At 41.8% G+C, this 14,089-nt stretch overlaps 1 long non-coding RNA gene and 1 other non-coding gene across 4 annotated transcripts in view; both read right to left on the reverse strand.

Moving 5' to 3' along the window:
* LOC131485063 (uncharacterized) overlaps positions 1-14,089 on the reverse strand; it is a 240,984-nt gene that overhangs the window by 19,076 nt on the left and 207,819 nt on the right. For all 3 annotated transcript variants that reach the window (XR_009248610.1, XR_009248609.1, XR_009248611.1), the window contains 2 exons: positions 12,663-12,828; positions 4,975-5,096 (listed from right to left, as the gene is read on the reverse strand). This is a non-coding gene — a long non-coding RNA (uncharacterized LOC131485063). The remainder of the gene's footprint in view (positions 1-4,974; positions 5,097-12,662; positions 12,829-14,089) is intronic.
* On the reverse strand, positions 499-607 carry LOC131486418 (U6 spliceosomal RNA). The gene has a single exon (XR_009249327.1). It is a non-coding gene; the product is annotated as a U6 spliceosomal RNA (small nuclear RNA).

The raw sequence follows: 14,089 nt of genomic DNA on the forward strand, positions 1-14,089 counted from the left end.
AAGATCTTCCTTGATTGCCTAACCTAAATTAAGTTCCCCTTTGGGCTTTCTCATAGAAGTCACAGTACTGACCACAATTTATCATTTTACATTTTATTTAAATTAGTTAATATACAGTATAATATTAGTTTCAGGTATACAACACAGTGCTTAAACTCTCCCATACCACACCCAGTGCTCACCACAAGTGCACCTTCTTTTTTTTTTTTTTCAATGTTTTTTTATTTATTTTTGGGACAGAGAGAGACAGAGCATGAACGGGGGAGGGGCAGAGAGAGAGGGAGACACAGAATCGGAAACAGGCTCCAGGCTCCGAGCCATCAGCCCAGAGCCTGACGCGGGGCTCGAACTCACAGACCGCGAGATCGTGACCTGGCTGAAGTCGGACGCTTAACCGACTGCGCCACCCAGGCGCCCCACAAGTGCACCTTTTTAATCCCCATTGCCCATTCAACCCATCCCCCCACCCACCTCTTGTAACCATTGGTCTGTTCCCTAAAATATATGGAATGTTTCATGAATTTTCCTGTTATCCTTGCACAGGGGCCATGCCAGCCTCTGTATCGTTCCAGTTTTAGTATATGTGCTGCCAGAGTCGGCAGAGTACTGACCACAATTTAAATTATGAGTCTGTGTATGCACGTGCACAATGTCCATCTCCCCTATAAGAATCACAATTCATGAAAGCAGTATGTTTCATTTGTTTGGTATGGTATACCCAGTACCTATATACTATCTGGCACGTAATAAGTCCTTCTGGGGACCAGGAGGAAAGAAGAGAAAGAAAGTAACAAAGAGAGAGAAGAACAGAGAGAAAAGGAAAGGAGGGAAAGTGGAAGGAAAAGAAAAAGGAGGTTAAGCTAGCATATTTTCATTTTTATTCATTTTTTTCACTGACAAGATGTGTGACCTTGAGCAAGTCACATAACCCTCTATGTCATTTTCCCCACCTATAAATTGTTTCAGCCTCATCATAAATGGGATGTGCTCAATAATAGAGACAATTGCCTACATTTGTAGGGCGGGAGGACAGTTGGAGTAGAAATAGGCTGGTCCTACTGCAGGGTTGGGTCTCTGGGGGTGGGGTGATGGCAGGGGGACAAAAACCCAGATACCTTTGTTTTATGAAAGCAAGGAAGAGCCCTCCAGGGATAGAGCAATTCTGTTGGGAAGATGGCACTCCGTGGTCCTTTCAGGCCGGTGGGCTTGTGAACTTCCCCACCCCCAGCATGGCACAGGCACCATGATTCTACAGTGGGGGAGAAGAGCATGGAAGCAGCCCTGGGAGGCCCTGAAGGCCTGATAGGTAAGAATGAAAGCTTGCCTCAGGGGTGGTCTGTATGGATTGGTGACTGGCAGGATTGGTACATGCCCAGCGGACAGATGGCAAGCAAGGGCAGAGGCCCCAACCCCTCCAGCCACCTCCATCACCTTGGTACCACCGAAGGTCCTGCAAATGAGAGACCACCTCAGGGATTTGATGGGAGGAAGTTACAGACATTGAGCTGACATGACTGTCTCCTGCAAAACAGGGCCTTGACAGAGAAGAATAAATTTACAAAAAAAATGGTCATATTTACTTGCAAACCTGAATCTGTGAGTTGAACTCCAACCTGCCACATAATGATTTTGATTAATTTCCTTTGTCTCCCGAAACCTCATTGACCATGTGCTCTTTGTTCCTTTCATCCCTTACTCTTGTCTGATTCTCTGTCTCTATCTATCCCCTCCCCATTTCTTCCTTTTATTCTTCTCTTTCTCCAGTGCCTTCCTCCAGACATTTCCTTGTGTACCCCACACTACCTTCTAGCCCACAGTAACCAGAGCAAGAGAAACCAAACCCCGAAATGGAGGCTCTGTGTGCTCTCTGCCTTTGCCACAGGCCCTCCAAGCTCTGCTGCCTCAGTCATGTTTTCTGAGGCTTTAAAATCTCTCCCTTGTCTCACCTGACTCCCCAGTGGTTTTCTGCAGTCTCCCTTTTTCTTTCTGTGTTGGTCCTGAGGACTCTTCTGTGATTTCACTAATAAAAACATTTCCGTTGACTAAAACAACTTATAAAGAAACAAAACCAAACAAAACAAGCAAAACAAACCTCTCTGCCAGTGAGATGATAGCCAAAAGTCTTCGCCTGACTTTTCTTACCTCTCCAAAATGCAAGACTCTGTACTCACTGCTTCCGCTAATCTCTTACGGAAACCCTTTTCTCCAGATGGAGATCTACACTAAACTCATACACCTCTTAATCTTCTCCAATTCACTGCTTTTTGCACATACTGTTCCCCTACCTAAGTGACCTCTCTCATCCTCTCCACCTGTGCTAATAGCACGCGTCAAGGAATAACCAGAGGCATGCTAGAACCCTTCCGGTCCATACTAGCCACATAACCAGTCCCCCCCAACTCCCAACCCTTACAGCCTCTATCCTTCTCTTGGACCCTAATCACTCACTGTCACGTAAAGCTATTCATCTTTTTATCATATACATTGTCCCTCCTGAGTGAGAGTGTTAGCCCCCTCACAGTCAGGGACTCACCATTTTATTCTTATTAAACCACTGTTGCAGATGCAGCAGGTTCTTACTTAAAGATGCATTGAGTGGCATTTATTGAATGAATCAACGGCATCAACTTAATGTTTATGAATTGAAGAATGAGATAGCATAGGAAACAAGTGAGTATGCACTGAATAAGTGAAAGCCTGAAACGAAGCCAACAGACTGCCCAGATGTTCTCACCCATGGGGAGAGCTCCACAGTTGCAAGTCACAGTTGGATGATATTTACAAGGCTTAATACCATCTTTACTGACTTATCTCGAGTTTTCACTGATATCAGAAATAAATGTTTTTGTCATGCAGCCGAATTTAAAATTCTTGGCATAGAGGAGCATTTTATTCATAATGTGACTATTCATAATCATTTGTTTTATTTTAATACAATTTAACATAGAGTTACTATATAAAGACCATTATAGATATTTTTTTGATGGCCCAGTAAAGCCAAATATATTTTAGAAGCAAATCTAGGCCAGAAGGCATTGTTTTACAGATGAGGACATGGGGGTACAGAGAAGTTAAATAATATGTCCCTAAGACATGCAGCTAACCAGTGAAAAATCTGGTCCAGAATACAGGTGCCCTGAGCCCCCACGCCGTTTTGTTTTCTATGTCTTGCTGCCTCTATCCGTGAAAGAGTGAAAGGGTGGTCTGCAATATGGATACTCCCACCCCCTTGCCGCACAATTCTTAAACACTATAAAAGATGATAGCATAACCTATATGATGCTGTGAGCAGAAGCATAATTTCCAGCACCCTCAGCAAGTCTCTGTGGTAGTTCCACTCAACTCAGGCTGGACTGAAATGGGTACACAAGTGTGACCAAGGACCAGGCAAATGTGCAGCCCCCAAACTGAGCTGAAGCCAGTGCCGAAAGTTTAATCATGAAGTGGAGGAGAGGCCAAGTAGGAGAGAGCCACCTCCACACCACATGTGTTTGGCATTTAGGGTCGTCAAAGGCTTCTGCTTACTCCAGCCAATTCGCCTGGACTCATTGGACTTCAAACCTGGCTCAGCTCTGTCTTAAGAGGAGGCCCAACGTGTTGGTCCTCCAGTGTCCCGTGCATAGCTACTAACAGTGGCCTGCTGCTGGCAAAGATGTAACCCATTAGCACAGGTGGGGAATACAGGAAAAAAAATTGGCTGATTATCCAAGAGATTGAACTCCAGGGATAATTCCACCGCTAATTGTGTGGATTTGAAATTAGGCATTCAGTCTACACATATGTATCAAAAGAGGGCTGGAGTAGAAAAGTGTTTTCCATATAATGTTCATATATCTTCATATAGGAACAATAGGGTCTCCTAGAAGGGCCTCTGTGGCTCTATCAGCTGAGTTATCAAATTGGGCATCCATAGCTCTCAACCTGACTTCAACCAGAGCTGTCCTATCTTAATCTGCATCAGTATCCTGCATCATGCTTAACTGGAAAAAATAAATTCTGCTTTAAAAACAACAGTAATAAAAACAAACACAATCACTTTGGAAATCCACCAGAGTAGCTAATCTCTAAGATGCCTACTAGGTCCTTTAATCCATGAAACATTTGGGGGCAGGCTGAGCCTATGGTGCTATATTTTTCAAAGGTGCTCACCACAGGGATTCTGCGAGAAGCACCCCTTCCCCTTGAGGATCATCCAGGCAATGGGCAATCCAGGATTCTAGTTCAAATCAGGTCATGGATGAAGTGCAGATTTGCTCAAGGTTTAGACCCACTGTGAAGAAGCTCTGACCTGATTTAACATATTTAATTCATTTCAATGAACGTCAATTATATGTTATGCATTAGTTTGGTACTATTATGCTTTGGGGCTGATATTTGTCATTTTGTTTTTGTTGTTTATTTTTGTTACTGTTTGTTTGTTTTTCCATACTTAACACAGAAACTGTAACTCCTAGACCTCCATAAAGGAAGAAAATTTAGCGACTAGTGTTTTCTTCTCCTTATTTCCATTGAATTCTTCCAACCTCTGCTCAACACCAACTGAATGTCCACTAACAAACGAGGTGCAGGGATAAATAGAAGAAAAGTTTAAAGAACATGCCGCCTGTCTTCAAGGATTTAGAGTGTGTCTGAGAGAAAGCACTCCCACACACACAACAGCAGCAGGTAACAAAGGGAGAGTGCTAAGCCAGCAACGATCACCTACCAAAGGTAAACAATAAATTCAATTCACTTGGCAGAATGGAAAGGGTGAGATTGGGGCAAGCTGGAGTCTTCAGAGGTTTGACCTGTTTGTTGAAGGCCTAAAAGGGTTTGGACACAGAGAATGGCCCTCATGGGAAAGGAGAGAAAGTGGAAGAGAAAGCCCACGGAGCACTAAGGAGGCTGGCTGCTCTGGAGCAAAAGCTGGCTGTGTGGAGAGCCCGGATACGTCTCTGCCCCTGCCTCCGTGGGGTGGCCCGCCAAGCGACTTACCTGGGCAGGATCTCAACTCATCATCTTCTGCATGGAGATCAGCTCCTGGGCTCCTGTTTATCTGGAAGATGCATCTCCATTTGAATGCTTCTAATGCTTGTCACGTGCTCAGAGCTCACTACCTGTGAGAGAGGCACGAATTATTATTACCATAATCTTCCTTTTCCAACTGCCTGCCCCACTTGAACCCACTACTCAAGCCATCCCTTGCCCAGGAGAGGCCTTTCGCCATCTCCCAGGGTCCTATACATACTTGCTCTTTGGGAGATGCACTTACGAAATGTTAAAATTTAAAGTGGCTACTTCCAAATGCTTGGAGGAACTTGAAAGGGAAAAGGGTGCTCCATTTGGATTCCTCAATACATGTTGCTTATTTTTGTAGGATTTGAGGATGGGTCAGTGCCTCTTAAAGGCAGTAAGAGAAAACAGCCTACCGAGAGACATAGGGAAGATAAGAGCCAAAATATCTTCCAAGGCAGGGGTCTTCCCACACGTACACAGTCTTCCATATCTCCCTCATTCTCCCATGATCTTGTCCTCCTAAGCCAGCAATGATAATCTGGGAATAAATACGCATTTTCTAAGGGAGAAATATTGCCAAGCCTGTTAATCTTATGCAGATGCGATGTTACTTTTACCATGTTGTAATATGGCTTCTTAAAAAACAAGTTGGAAGGGGGTGGGGGAGGAACCCACCAAAAAAAAAAAAAAACACAACAAATATTCACCAACCCATATGGTCAGTAATTGCTGTTTAATAGTCCTCCTATTACAAACCTGAGAGGCAGCAGTCTGAATTACCAGTAGAGTATTAATAAACAGGAATGAGTTAATAGTGCATAAAGACCTTCTAGTGGAACAGTGGGGGAGTTGAATATTCTTTTCTTCAGTCAGCTGTAAGTAATTACTGCATGGTGTGCTTCTGACTATTACCATAACAGAGCAATTGGACGTGAAGAATGGATAATAGTACGGACATGGAGGTATTTTTAGAATATCAGCAGTGAAGCAGGTAACTGGCCTACTCCAGTAGAAACCTTTAAATAAGTTTAGAAGACTTTCTCTCTCTCTCTCTCTCTCTCTCTCTCTCTCTCTCTCTCTCTCTCTCTCTCTCCTTATGACATTTAGCCAGGGTAGAATTTTAAAAAGATCAATCTAATAAATTATTTAAAATAACTTTACAAAGAGGATGCCTGTGATATGTAAATAAGAAGGCAAGAAGGGAGGAAGGAAAAGTCTAAAAAGCCCAGGCGGACAGGAGGCATGATGCCGACGTTACTGTAACTACATAATCACGGGTTCCTTCCTGCTCCTTTGAGAGTACAGCCTGGATGCGAATCTGCTTGACTGGCTCCCACTGGCTGCTCAGGTGAAAGTGAAAATATTCAAATCAGAGCTGTAACTATGATTGCTGGAGTTGTGGGTTTTCTAAAATTGAGTTAGTCATCCTCGGTGATTTAATGATGCATATCATTTATTTTAAAATATTATTACAGGGGCATTGACTGAGCCGCAGCGCCTTCTTCGCGGGACTGTCCATTATGCAATGCGGCGGGGTATGTCATGGGCGGCGGCGGCTGAGATATTGTCTAACGGCACAACATATGTTCTCAGATGAAAACAGCTTGAGACTTTGATTCAGAAAGCGGTAATTTTGCAAATGCACACAAATATCATTTAAGGAATATTTTGAATTTTTTTTTCAGGGTATAGGTCCTTCTCCTGCTTCCTGGCTGCACAGGCCGATGCTGATTTTTCAATTTGCAGGTTTGTTAAGCATCATGGAATGTTTTGGTTCTCAATCAAGAATATTCTTCCCAAGTGGTTCCAAAGTCCTACGCTTGAAAATAAACGTGTGTCCTCTTTGTCTCCTAGCAGCATGTGTTCCCACGTACAATAGCGGCACAGGACAGAGGAAGGCAATGCCTTTGATTGAACCATCCTATAGGCTTTTAACCTGCCACTCTCCTGGGCTGGGAGCTTTCTTCAGGCCAGGCGGCACACTCTCTTCTTTGGGCGGTTCTGGCAGCTGGAGTCCAGCGGGGATGGTTAGGAGCCAGGACCCACGTCCTCCTCCTGGCGGGATTCCTATCCTACCTTGTGGCACAGGAGCTGAACAGAGGATGAGCTGCCTCAGTGCTAATGACCTCAGAGACCCACCTGAAAATGAGGCGCAGCCTATGGGACAGGTGGCAATGCTTAACTGATCTCTGTCCGGTGCTTTGAAGTCTGACAAACAAATGCGTGTGAAATAAACACTGTCGCATTTCTTTCTCCTGAAAAACCGCCTTATTGTGTCTGAGCTCTGCCAGCCGGCATATTTGGATTCATCCAGACACAGCCCCTTTCTTGCTAAAAGATGCTGCGGTAAAAATTTACAGCTGTGGGTTTCACTTGTTTAGCTGGTCGTTCTTAATAGAAATCAAGGGCACACCTATAGAGGTGTCATTATAACCCAGGGACAGCGGAAGGTTGTCCCTGTCACTGGTTTTGATTTACATTTTTCATGTATTTGAAAAGGGAATGGTTCTCTTTTCTTTAAGTCTAGAGAAAGATGAGGACAGAAGAAAATCTTGTTAATTGAATACCAATTTTGAACAACATTTTCTACATAGGACAAAGATCAATGGTCTTTTCTAGGAAGTGTTCAAGACCTCATGATTTGGGAAATTTGCGTGTTTAGAATCTTTGTGTTTCTGGTTTAGTGAAATTTGGAGGTACTTACAACCAACTTTGCATGTGACCACAGTTAAAGTCATCCTTCACTCTGATTAATCATGAACTTCCCAAGGGCGTGGGCTGTACTTCTAGAGTTTACACCCTAGGTCGCCACCCTGTCCAGAGTGCCAGCACATAACTTCCCCAGGAAGAGTTATCACCCGCAATCAGAGCTGTTGCTATTTCAGATCTAGAAAACCCTCTGGGGAGCAAAGGAATATGAGGTTTTTCCCAAGAGTGAGAGTAAGGGGAGAAAGGAGGCTCCAATGCCTTTATATCTCCATTTAGCTCTAAGAAGCCCAGGGGGAAATAAATACCTGGAGTTGTTAAGAAGCCGAACAGTTTCAGAGGCCACCATTTTCTCTCTTGAGTATTTTAGCTGGTACCTCTCTAGTCAAGAATTCTTAGTATTTTCAGTTGTTCCCATTGAAACAACTTAGTAGGCCAACACTCCAATAAGACCCAGTGAAAGGGTAAATCATTTAGAATTGATTACACAATTCAATGTGTATAAAACCTTCCAGACTGGTTGAATTCAGCTACCCTATTCATGGGTTATCATGACAGCCAGTAAAACTCACAAACAATGTATTTTCAGCATTTTGGTAAATAATCCTCCGAAATGTCCGGTATGATATGGCATATAGCAGTAATTATAACGGAAGTCTAAATACCCTGGCCTCTACCTGCTTCATCGATCGCATCTCCTACCATCCTCCCCATGGTCTTATTTCAGTTCCTCCATCACACCAAGCTCATCCCTGCGTCCAGGTCTTTACACTCTATTCTCTCTGCCTGGAAGACATTCAGCCTCAGTTTAAATGTCATCTCCAAGAAACTATTCTTAACGCTTTTCTGGGCAGTCTCCAAACACTACTCTACTTTTTTTCCTTAACAGCTTTTATACTAGTTGATATTTTCTTGTTTGCATGTGTGCTAGATCGAACGGTTCTCAATTCTTGATTCCCACTCCCCTGCTACTGTAATATGCATGCTGTGTAACTATGGGTAGAAAAATGACCTCCACCCAATTGATTTTTTTTTTAAGTTTAATTATTTCCATTGAGAGAGAGAGAGAGAGAGAGAGCGAGAGAAAGAGAGAGAGAGCATGAGTGGGGAGGAAGGTAGAGAGAGAGAGGGAGAGGGAGAATCTCAAGCAGGCTCTGCACTATGAGCACAGAGCTCGACCTGGGGCTCAAACCCACAAGCTGCAAGATTATGACCGGAGCCAAAATCAAGAGTCCAATGCTTAACCAACTGAGCCACCCAGGTGCCCCCCCCACCCAATTGATGTTAGGCTTAGTCATGTGACTAACTTGCATTGGTTAATTAAATGTTGGTAGACTTGATGAAAACAGAGACTTTAAACGTGCTGTGTGTCTTACTTGCATCCTGGAGCTCTTGCCATTCTGTATAAAAAATATGTTGTAAGTTGTCATTTTTCAAAGAATGAAGACATTGTTGGAACAAAACTGAACCTAACTGGAGGCCTAGAACCAATTCCCCCCATGACCTGAAGTAGTGCCATTTCAGCCAATTCACCCAATTGATGGGACCATCAATACGAAAATAAACAGTTGTTGTTTGAGCCTCTGATGTTTGGGTTTGAGTGTGAGGCTTATCACCCATCATTAATGTGGTAATTGCTAATTAATATAGAAATTACACCAGCAATGGCCTTCTGCTGTCAAAATCCTTTAAAAATGCATCATTTGACTTGGGATCATGTAGTAAGTAGAGGAAACTATAAAAAACTGTAATAAGAAGCTGGAAAAATGACAACCTATATTGTATAGAAACAAAACATTTGATACAACCACTGACTACAATGACTTGGAAGGCAAAAGAATGTGCCAAGTGCACTGACAGCACAGGCTGGGAAATTTTTGAGGCAGAATATTTGTGGTATGAGTTGGCTGCTATTATCCACATTTGATAAGTAACTACAAGAAAGAAATGAGCTTGGAAAAAAATTGACTAGCTTTCAAGCAGGACTAAGGGGAATTTATATATATATATATATATATATATTTTTTTTTAATGTTTATTCATTTTTGAGAGACAGAGAGAGACAGAGCATGAATGAGCGGGGAAGGGGCAGAGAGAGAGGGAGACGCAGAATCCGAAGCAGGCTCCAGGCTCTGAGCTGTCAGCACAGAGCCTGACGCTGGGCTCGAACTCACGAACTGTGAGATCATGACCTGAGCCGAAGTTGGGCGCTCAACCGACTGAAGTCGGGCACTCAACTGACTGAGCCACCCAGGCACCCCAGGACTGAGGGGAATTAAAAGAACCTAGAAATTCTGGGGATTGTAAGTTTGAAACCTTAAACCACTTCTCTCTAAAGGTGTGGCATTAGAACACTGCCATACAGCAAAGACAAAACTAAAAAAGTGGCTGTCACACCCTTTGTCAAGACCCCTGAAAAGATGAAGGAGATCAAAGGTGCAACTCATAAATGAGCAAAGTACCTACACTTACATCTAGAAGGAATCATGTCTTTAAAAGAATTGTGGGTGAGGCATTTGACACATGCAGTTGACTAGAATCCACATTGAAAACCAACAAAATTTTTGAGGGAGTTTTATGTTGCATTGGAAAAATTGCCACCTGCCTAGGTTTAAAAAGACTATCTCTGTTTGAGATATATAAAGATCTCTGGGCCCCCAAATTTCACAGGCAGGAAGCAGGGTGAGAAATCTGCTCATCAACAAAGAAGGGCATATTCTCCAGTACTCATCAGAAAAGCCAAGATGAAAAAGGAAGAAGTTCCAAGGGCAGAGCAAAGACCCATGTACAACAGTAGGCTGGTGATTACCTCTCAGGTGTAGAACCAGGGCCTAACCAAGATATAAACCAACCTCCCTGTAGGGGAACCTGGCAAAATTTGGCTAGCAGAATTTCAAAATTGCTATAAAGCAGTGACTTCTATCTTTCCTTCAGTTCTCTCCACATCGAATGCAAGTGTTTCTTATCCTGTCCCTATTCCAACATTGCATATTAGATATGTAGGGACAGATAACATATCTTTTCAATTTATAGATGTATAGCTCAAGAGTAGTTCCACCTAGACCTGACACGGATCATGAGATCATGGACTTTGAATCTGAAACTATATCTGGGTGAGCCTTTGTGGGTTTCATGGGATCGCACTGACTCTGTCCTAAGTGCAGAGGGATTCTGAAAACTTGTGACCAAGAGGGCAGACACTGGCAAGAGAGATTGAATTATTATTTTTAAGTCTTCATTCATTTCCTTTATAAAATTATACATTCACTTTTTTTTTCCATATGATTTTCAGGTCTTCCCACTCTGAATGAAAAAATATTTCCTTGATCCATTCATATTGGGCTTGGCATGTGAATAGTCTTGGTTAATAAAATCTTAATAAATGTAACAGAAACAGAGTTTTAGACTTGTTGGCATGATCTGGCTTCTTCTCTTGCACTCCTGCCATCCCTCATGAGAAGCACATGCCCCGGTAGCTTCTGGTCTGTGGATTTGGTGTCTCTGGACCAGTGGATCAGATCCCAAATGACAGTTTCAAGCCAAGATAAGCTGAACCTTGATAAGATCAGTCATCTTCCAGCTGACCCACAGAATTGCTAATGAGACAAGTGAATGTTTGGTGTTTTAATTCAGAGATTTTAGAGCTATTTGTTTCACAGCATTATTGTAGAAAAAATGCTGGCTGACGCCAGTTACATGTTTGTTTATTGTCTGCCCACATGTGCATAAAAGGTCTACTATGTTGTTCATGTATATATTCCTATGTACAGAAACATTCTAGGCATATGGTCATTGCACAACAAATATATTAAATGAACAGATGAAAAATGTAATATACGGTAAGAACTACCAATTTAACACTATTAGAACCCTATTTGGCTATCTCTTTTACTGCAAACCTAAGGTTGAATTCACAGTGGGCAGAGAAGAATGGCATACCTACAGGAAAAGAAGCCATTTGGAGTTCTTCTCAAGAAAGTATTAAAGATCTCCTCAAGTGGTGTTATGAACGTCTGATATAGAGACAGCTGTAGTGATAAGAATAGCTAATTTGGTTGAGAAAAGAGAATTATTATGAGACAATGTCCCAGTTGTCTTTATATCTGTAGTTGCAGCACAAAGTGGGCTCTCAATACATGTGTGTGCAAATGAATCGACTTTCAGAGCTCATAGAAGCTTTTTGTACCCTCCTTGGCTTTCAGTTATGGAAGATATTAAGATGACATCAGCGACTAATGCAGGCCTGTGCTTAATTCTCCACTCTGCTAGAAACTCTCTAACTTGGGAGGAGCTAGATTATGCCTGTGGGTCAACCGAAGTACTCTCCTCTCTTTCCACAGATGAAAAGGGAGAAGACTCTGCTGATATTAAGAGAACTGGTTTTTAGGTTTTTATATTCTCCAAATCAACTCATGTTACTTTCTTATTCTTCCTTAGCCGTCCTTTCCCTTAACCCAAATATCCCACCCTTCATTTAATGCAGTAATTCCAGTGAATGGGTTAGTTTCCATCTATCGTCACGCAGTCCTTACTATGGACTACATGCTGTGCAAAAGCCTGGGGATATAAGTGAGACATAGTTCTTGCCACCAAGGTGTCTACTGGAGAAAGAAGACAAATAATCAGATTAAGTTGCTTTAAAGTAAATGGTACAATTGAACAGTACATAATAAGAACACAAAAGTAGGGCATCTAAATGATACTGAGGGACCAACAGAGAGTGGGATTTGAAATAGAAGAGGAGATACAGAAGGGAGACAATGATGTGAAAGAAATGTTCCCAAACATGTTTTTGCTTATGCTTATAGGAAGGTGGCCCCATATAAGAAAATAAATACCAGCGTATCCCTGAAGGAAAATTACATGGATGACCAGATACACACTTTAGTACTAATGGAAAAGGAAAGAAGAAGAGTTTGCAGAGTCCTAGATGACTGTCTCCTGGCATATAGTATACATACCTTACCACAATCTCAAGGAACATGTTGAAATGGCAAGGAAGCAAAAAAACAGCAATCGTTCCAGGAAAGAGAAAAGCAAAAATCTACTGATTGAAGCAGTGTGTTCACTTGTTGAAAGTGCCTTCTTTTTCTTTTTTTTTTTTTTTCTTGGAAAGGCACTTGGAGTCTGTAAACAGAAATTATGAAGTTAGTGAAGAAAGTCTAGAATGTGAAAAGAAGACCAAATGTTATAATAAAGGAGAAACCAGGATGGAATTTGATCTGCCAAGACGAGGGTGTGAAGGGACAGAGGATCATCAGAGTCTGGAGCAAGTCAGAGAAACTCAAAAACAATTCTTGTGGGTTGATTGATTAGACAAGATAAGGTGCCCTGAGGCCAAGGGGTCAAGAGTTTATGCAGCCAATTTAAAGGTTTTCTGACTTAATGGAGGGCATTTTGAAGATAGCTGGAAAGTGTTTAGTTAATTGAATTTGTGAAGTAAATGTATATCCCCAAAAGTGTTTGTTTTATGTCTGTTTTCTAGTTCTTAATCTTTCATATTTGTCAGAACAAAATTGTGCCAGTGACATGGAAAAGTTGGTCTTTGAACAATATTTATCTTTCTTTCTCTCTTTATCACTCTGCTCCAACTTCTCCTCCTACCATCCTGGAGGGCTATGCAGATTCAGTGTTCTAATAGGAAATCTTATTCTAAAATTTCCTGAAAAGAAATTTTTTCTCATGTATGTGTATGTCTTTTTCGAAGATCATTTTAGTAGGAGAGCATATCTCCCAGAGAACATAGAATCTCCCAGACAACTTTTCTTTCAAGGGATAACATTAATGAGGAGTTCGGTCACATTTCTTTATTAACTGAGATACAATTCATGGAAAATCAGAGGCATTCCTTCCCAACCACATATTCTAATACACAAACTATAAATAATTTTATGATTCTTCTGACAGAAACCGAAGGCAAATTTAAAAAATGGTGCAAATAGGCAGATGCCATGATTATAATCTTTTTTCTTTTTAATTTTTTATAATCATCATGTCATCACGTCATGATTGTTATTTTCCATTGTCTTCCTTTACATATTTTTATCAACAATGCAAAGATACATAACACAACCGAACATAGGCAGAGAAGAAACCTTGAAAAGAATCTGCCTAGTTGAAAATAGCTTATATATTTACATACAAAGTTGTATTTGATCTTCATAACAAACTTGGTAGGGTGGGGGAGGGAAGAAAGGTGGCGCATCAAAGTAGGTAAGAGGATGGCCTTTTAGTCATTAATGCCTGGATCGAATCCCACTCACTAGCTGTAGGACATGGGCAGGTTAGTGAACATCTCTGAGGCTCAGTTGTAAAGCAGGTATAATAAAACCGACCTCGTAAGTTTGTTGTGAATATTGAACGAGGGAAAATAAAGGCCTTGGTACAT

This window comes from Neofelis nebulosa, chromosome 9 (assembly GCF_028018385.1).
Source record: "Neofelis nebulosa isolate mNeoNeb1 chromosome 9, mNeoNeb1.pri, whole genome shotgun sequence".
NCBI lineage: Eukaryota > Metazoa > Chordata > Mammalia > Carnivora > Felidae > Neofelis > Neofelis nebulosa.